The sequence below is a fragment of the Petaurus breviceps genome, unplaced genomic scaffold (genome assembly GCF_028583685.1).
Source record: "Petaurus breviceps papuanus isolate PSGF00001 unplaced genomic scaffold, PetGlider_PUasm1.0 90750, whole genome shotgun sequence".
Lineage (NCBI taxonomy): Eukaryota > Metazoa > Chordata > Mammalia > Diprotodontia > Petauridae > Petaurus > Petaurus breviceps.
In genome coordinates, this window is record NW_027187335.1 from 2,890,903 (window position 1) to 2,898,663 (window position 7,761).

General features: G+C 41.1%; 1 protein-coding gene across 1 annotated transcript in view; it reads right to left on the minus strand.

The window, feature by feature from the left end:
• The window catches only part of ANKFN1 (ankyrin repeat and fibronectin type III domain containing 1), a 177,383-nt gene that overhangs the window by 138,664 nt on the left and 30,958 nt on the right, over positions 1 to 7,761 (minus strand). The window lies entirely within an intron of this gene.

Sequence of the window (7,761 nt, forward strand, 5' to 3'; positions counted from 1 at the left end):
GGTGGTAGTAGTGCTGGTGGTGCTGGTGGTAGTGGTTGGTGGTGGTGCTGGTGGTGTTGGTAGTGGTGCTGGTGGTAGTGGTGGTGGTGCTGGTAGTGATGGCAGTGTTGGTGTGGTGGTATTGGTGGTAGTGGTGGTGGTGCTGGTAGTGATGGCAGTGTTGGTGGTGGTGGTGCTGCTGCTGGTGGTGGTGGTGCTGCTGGTGGTGGCAGTGATGGCAGTGTTGGTGGTGGTGGTGCTTGTGGTAGAAAGAAGAGAAATAGAAGCTGCTTTGTAGATTTGTTGTTCGGTCATTTTTCAGTTGCATCTGATCTTTCATGATCCCATTTGGGGTTTTCTTGGCAGAAATACTGGAGTGGTTTGCCATTTCCTTCCCTATCTCATTTTAAAGAGAAGGAAGCTGAGGCAAACAAGTGACTTTTCCAAGGTCACATATCTTGTAAGTGTCTGAGGCCAGATTCGAATTCAGGAAGATAAAGTCTTCCTGACTGCAGGCCTGGCGCTCTGTGCACTATGGCACCACCGAGCGGCCTGGTGTAGATTTTCTTAGGCAAATTTACAGCAACCAGCCTTGCTGTATCTGCCATAGTTATTCTCTATAAAGGACAATTCAATCTAGAGACTTTATTAACCAAGGGGCTTGTGTTACTGAAGGAGCTGTGTTACTGCGTTAATGAAATGCCCCAAACCATTCCATTACAAGGTGGCTTCACCAATAAGGAATGCATGAACCTAAAGCATGATTAGATTGTGAGCTCCTCAAGGGCAGGGACTGTTCTTTTCCTCTTTTTGTATCCTCAGCATTTAGCACAATGCTGAACATGTAGCAGAAAATAAATGTTTATTGATCGATGGATTAGGAGGGAGGTTTCTGTATGATATGTTTATAATGAAGGGTTTGGGGTTAAAGAGAACTAAAGAATAAGACTCTGGATTTATAATCTTAATTTTTTTGCTAATGTTCATTATATGACCATGTGTGAGTCTTGGGATCATAGGAATTCAGAGGTGGAAGGTCCAGACCCTTCAGTTTATAGCTGAGGAAGATAAGCCTCTGAGAGGTTATTGAATGTCACAGCCTGGGCAAAATTTGTATCCAGGTCCTTGCAAGTCAAATTCAGTGACGTCCCATGAAATGACATTGCCTGAAATGCTTTGCGTCTCAGCGTCTAACTCTATAAAATATAAGGGTGGGTTTGGAATGAGTCCTAGGTGTCCAACGTGAGACCATATGAAACTCGCCTGACCCTGGGGATACAGCCCAACCTAGATATTTTAGGGGAAAAAATTTGCCTAATTAGCTACCATTAGGTCCTAACCACCTGCCCACAGCTACTGTTGTGTAACTGATTATTTCCAGGTGTCATTCTAGCAGGCTTGGATCAATTAGATTGTTATTGAAATTAGATGTAGTTAGTGATTTAATTAAATTCATGCAACCTGCTCACATGTGGAGTTTGGATGGTGTGGGTTGCTGTGGAAAATCTGGCTCCCTCTGGGCTATGTGGTCCCTAACATCCCTCCCAGTACTAACATTTGAAGATTCTGTAACCAAATAAAATTGAAAAAAAAAAGATAGAATTTATATAACATCTTAAGGTTTCAAAAGTTCATTCTATATGTTATCTTATTTGATCCTTGTAACAATTCTATGAGGTAGGTGCTATTATTATCCTCATTATACAAAGGAGAAAACTGGGCCTGAGAGAGGCTATGTGATCTACCCAAGGTCACATGGTAAGTATCTGAAGAAAGATTCACACTCAGATATTTCTGACTCCAAAGCCAATACTCTAATCATTGCATCACCTAACTATCTCAAAAAGCTACAAATTTAAAATCAAGAGAACAAGTTAATAAGGGGAGCATAAATAACATGGATGGTAGCAGCCTATAGGAGTTTTCCTAACAGGCAGTAGACAGCCTGGGGCATCAGGAGTCAAAAGTCACCATCTTTCCTAGGTTATCAATAATATTCTCCATATGCATAGACATGCCAGGACTGTGCCAACAGTCACATTGGACAAGAATGGGATCAAAGATCAGAGATCTTGTCTACTTTTCTCCCCTCCCATTTTATTGATGAAGAAAGGGAGAAGTTAAGTGAGTTGTCCACGATCATGCAGGTAATTAGCATCAGAGATGGGATTTGAACATAGAACCTTTGACCCTAAGGCCAGAGATTTTTCACAGAGGTGTGCTGAAGCCAGTTCACTAGAATGGATCACTAAATTTTCAGTGTGAGCATTTATACCTGGGAAATAGGTGAACATAAAACACTGGAGCTTGATTTATTATTTTGCTGATTGTCTAGCTTTAATAAAGTGATGGAGACAATGTAAATAATGCAAATTAAACGTAGAAGTGTGCCATGTGTACCTTTCCCCCTTCCCGCCCAGCCCCCAGCCAATAGTTAAGCATTTACCACTCCACTTCTGCATTTCTTTCCAAAAGAACAGCTATCTTCAAAATTTTTCAACTTTCCCTTTGGAAGTATACAAGAAGTGGTTTCACTGTGCAGCTGGGATCATCCCTGTAGGCTTTTATTTTAGTGTGGATGGTGCTCCAATCTCTTTAATTTATTTTTTTTCTCTTCTCATGAAACCAGGCGAGAATTTGTAGTAATAAATAATAAGAGTTGACAAGTATATAGTGCTTTATGTTTAGAAAGCATATACCATCTCATTTGATCCTTACAACCTCCCTGTGAAGTAAGTAGTCCATGTATTATTTATAAATGGAGGAATTGAGGCTGAGAAGTCATGGACCTTGCCCAAGTTCACACAGCTGGCAAGTGTCTGAGCTGCCCTGAACACTATGAGTAGCTCCCTTCATGGGATAATTTGAAGAGCCCTCCTACTACAAAATTTCTCTGTAGTTGTCCTTGCCATAAATTCCCATTTTAATTTTTCTTGTTATAAAAACAAATAAAAGATCCATGATTTAATGTGGCAGGTAATTCCCAGTGTGGAAACTTGTCCATCAGTACAGACTGAATCCCATCTCTGATGTAATAGTTAAATCTAAGACTCATTTGGCATAAATATATTAAATTCCTGTCCCAGGGTCATACAGCTAGGAAGCAGCAGAAGCCAGATTTGAACCATCTTGTTTATCTCCTTTTTCACCACAGTCTATTCCTAAACTATTCCATGCCCTTTTCCCAATACTGTCAATGTAACGGTGGCATTGAAGGGTTTAGCAGGTTCTTTTCCTCTAGAGTGTGGTGATACAGAGAATTCAGTCAACCAATAAACATTTAAGAGCTTATTATGTGCCAGTCAGTGTACTAAGTGCTAGGGATACAAATGAACTAATTAATAGATAGATAGATAGATAAATGGATGGATGAATAAATAAAGACAAAAGAGAGTCCCTGTTTACAAGGAATTCACACACTGATGGAAGAAACAAGATGAAAATAACTATGTGCAAACAAGCTATATTCAGGATAAATAGGAAATAATCAATGGTACGATCACTAAAGGGGATAGGGAAAGGCTTCATTTAGAGAATGGAATTGTACCTGGAACTTGAAGGAAGCCAGAGAAGCCAGAAGATGGAGATGAGGCAGGAGAAGATTTCAGGCATGGGAAACAGCCAATGAAAATACCCAGGGTCAGGAGATAAGGTGTCTTGTTCAAGGAAAAGCAAGGAGATGGGGGTGGTCATTGCTAAGGCAGGAGCTTTTATACCTTTTCAGACAACTCCGGGAGTAGCAGGAGCATCAAGGAAGTGGGATAATTGGTAGACTGTGTGAAGACACTGTAGAGGATGAATGAGGTCCATTGTTTCTCCATTCCAAGTCAGCCATTAATGACTACAGCAGGGGCTTGAAAGTGTTGGGTGAGAGCTAAGATTCTACATTGGGTTCAAAGATCCTGAGTTCGAAGGGGTCTCAGAAACCATCGTGTACAACCCCTTCATGAGGATACTAAGACCCAAGACAATTTAATGACATACTCTAGGTCATAACAGATAGTAAACAAAAAGAGGTGAGATTTGAACCCAGATTCCTCGACTCCACAGGCAGGGTTCTTTCCATTATACTCCCTTGGCAACCTGGAAGCCATGGGAGGTGATCTTACTAATGAAGTAAACAAACAGTATTGAAACATCAAGAAACACATCTCAATTTGTGTCTGGGTGGTGAAGAGTCCTGGTCAGTGATCTTCTTCAGTACTCTTATCACCATGGCAGCTAGTGATACTGTGGCCTAGAGAGTCAGAAAGCCCAAATGTAGTTTTCCAAAGATGTCACTTACAGCCAGGGAGAAACTTAGGCACCTGTAAGAGATCTGGCTCAAGACTTATTTACCCTTAAATATTGTGATACAATGCCCTGAGGCCAATGTTCAAGGTCAAAATCAGAATCTCCTTGAAGGTCACTGGCATTTTCACAAATTATGGCAGCCTTCCCCTAGGAGAGAAATTTGTAAGGAATTTTCCTTGGAATCATCATAGTCTGTTCCATAATGGTCCCACCCCCACATTGGGAAAGGAACTGGAGGGAAGAGCTAGTACACTAATTTGGGGAATGACTACCAGAGGGTCAAGTCTGATCACTATAAGAAAGCAGATAAAAAAATGTCCAGCTTTTACAACGTCCTCATATTTTGTGAAAATTTCAAAGGCTTTGCCAAAAAGTGAAGAAAGATGAAGGGGAGAAATTACACCTGGAGGTGTCCAATTCATTAGAAGATAAGTTGGGAAAGCAGACCATTTCAGATTTTGCTTGTCGCCCTTGCTGGGAGGTTTTGATAGTTATTGTATTGCAATAATTACTGCAGAATCTAATCATTAATAAACCTCCAACTATGAGTATTCCCAGTTAAGAAAACAAAACCCAAACCATCTAGAAAACAACCCTTCCAATGGATGCAAACCAGATGCCACCCCATGCGTCAACAATGAAACCAGTTGGAGGAATCCTTTCTGAAGCTGCAGCAGAGCAGCAAAATGTCATCTTGATCGACTGACTGCATTTTGGTCACAAGCCTAGAATCAACAAATCTTCACCGAAGAACAAATGACAACCCATTTCAGCAACAGTGTGGGAGCAAGGAATGTGAGTGAGAAAAAGGCACGGAGTGAGGTTCCCGTCCAAAGCTGTGACGTATCTGAAACAGCTTTAGCCTTGCTGCACAGCTCATGGAAATTGATGAGATGAGATCCATGGAGCTGCTGGGTCCAAGGAAGAGGCTAGGACTGCCCAACAGTAGCACTCTATCACATATACCTTCACATCACAGCGTCTATGGAAGATATGATCAGAAGCCAGACAGGCTGGGGCAGAGGGTAGACCTCTTCTGGCACAGCCAAGAAACCCCTAAAGTCTCCTGAGTCTCGAGCTGAATTTGAACTTCTTTGAGACCCAAGAGCTGCTGGCGTCTGTCACAACACACAGACCCGGGTCTGAAGGAGAGGGCTTATAAAAAAGATGCTGTTAAAAAGCTTCTTGGATATCTTCTCGCTCTTACCAAATAGCATGTTGATGAGTTGAGTGTAAACAAATGAGAAACAGAAGGATCAGGTTTTTTTTTTTTTCTTACAAACACACAAGCTTAAGCATTAAGGGGAAAAAGTGGTTGACCAAATAGGCTTGGGATTTTGCTGAACCCAGAAAGTCTGGAAAGTAGTGTGATATGTTTTTGCCAAACCCCAAATACTGCTTGGTTAAGCCTTCCCTCTAACCAATTGGATAATTACAATTTCACTCAGTGGATTTCTTCATTGTTCCTTCTTTTTTTTTCTTCTTTTTTTTTTAAATCAGGAAAACAAAATAATTAGTCATGTCTCAGGGTAACTGTTGATATTCCTATATTAAAGTGATCAGACCAGTCCGTAGTTTCGGAGCTGTCATGCTGTTTCTATGGGTACAGCTGCTTGTCACTTATTTTAAATAACTCTTGTGAATGGTCAAGTTGAAGACTCAATTTATATATAGCTTTATAAATTAACACAAGGAAATTCACTTCATTATGTGACAGACAATTCTATTCATAATGCTTAATTAATCCCCTCAAGTCATTAATAGAATATTTGTGACCTTTCTTTTTTAACCAAAGTTAAATACAAGTCTCCTGAGAGATGAGTTAAAATGGAAATGCTGATGGAATTTTCTGCCATTCATTTTCATTCATTCATTCATTCATTCATTCATTCATTCATTCAAGTATTTGTTAGGCCCCTACTATGTGCCAGCCTTGGTTGTTGGACTTTGGGGATGAAGAGCTAAAAACAAAGGAGTACTCATGCTCAAGGAGCTTACCTTCTGTTGGAGCCCATGTTATTGAGATAGGTATGAAAGTGCTTACAGTTTGGATAAATTAAAGCTTTCAGAAAATTCACAAATAAAACATAAGAAGGTAACATCTCTTTGGCCAGCACAGTTTTTGCTTTTTATAAAAATGCAAAGGAGGAAAGAGGTGGACATTTAGAGAAATGTCTGAACTTGATTTAACTCTCAAACACTTACTTAACTCCCACCGAATAATTTCCCTAAATCCTATCCAGTGAAATCCCTCCCAGAAAAATGGATGAAAACAAAGAAGCTAATGGAGTCACTGCTCCTAACAACTGCAGCAGTTCCAGGAATCTCAGTTTCTCTACTTCTAAACTGGGTGTGGCCCCGGTTATTCTTCATTAATTATGTTCAGGTTTTTCCAATGGAATCTTGTTGGGGGTCACCCCAAGCCACTTTGCCTGGATAATGGGGTTCAACATTCATTGAACAAGAATTTTTAGAAAGTGCCTAAAAAATTCCAGATTCTGGGGAAATAAAATATTGAAAGTCTCAAGGAACTTCCATTCTACTGGGGTGGGGGTGGAGACTGCATGTGTAAAGATAAATAAATAGAGAATGTACAGAAAATAGTTTAGGGGAAGACACTAATAATGGGAGAACCAGAAAAGGTCTCATGTGGGAGGTGGCACTTGACCATTTTGGAAAGGAGAGTTAAAGATCTCAAAGGATGGTGGTGAAGAAAAAGAGTATTCTGGATATGGGGACAGAGGAACCCTATGGAAAAGCAATGAGATCAGTCCAGAGGGTTTCAAGTCCTGGGAACAAGGGCCACTCCCAGGATGAGAGCATCACTTCTAATCTCATCACCAGGCTGCTAACTCAGGCTTTGATTGAACCCACCTACCTTAGCCTCCTCTCCCTCTGATTGGAGGGCTGGAGGGTGGAGTTCCAAACTCCTCCCACTGCCTTGCTTTATATATACAGCAGACCCTCCATTCTCAATTCTTCCACTCCATGCACACCTCCCTCCCCACAGCCAAGCAGGTGTCTGCTCCCACTTTTCCTGACTTCTTTTTGTGTGTTGTCTGTCTCAATTGGACTATAAGCTCCTAGAGGGCAGGAACTTTCATTCTTTTTGTTTTTTAAATTAGTTGTATTTCTAGGGCTTAGCATATTATTGTTCACACTTGTCCAATTCTTTATGACTCCTGCCTGCCACAGAACACCAATATTGTCCATAGGATTTTCTTGGCAAAGATGTTGGAGTGGTTTGCCATTCCTTCTCCACTGAATTAAGGCAAACAGAGGTTAAGTAACTTGCCCAGGGTCACACAGCTGGTAAGTGCCTGAAGGCAGATTTGAACTAGGGTCTTCCTGACTCCAAGGCTAGCATTCTAACCATTGAGCCACCTAGCTACCTTTTCTTGGAACACAGGAGGCACTTAGTTAATGTTTCTTGGACTGGATTGGATAGCCTTCCCTCTGAGGCTAGCCCCAATTCACCCCATATATATT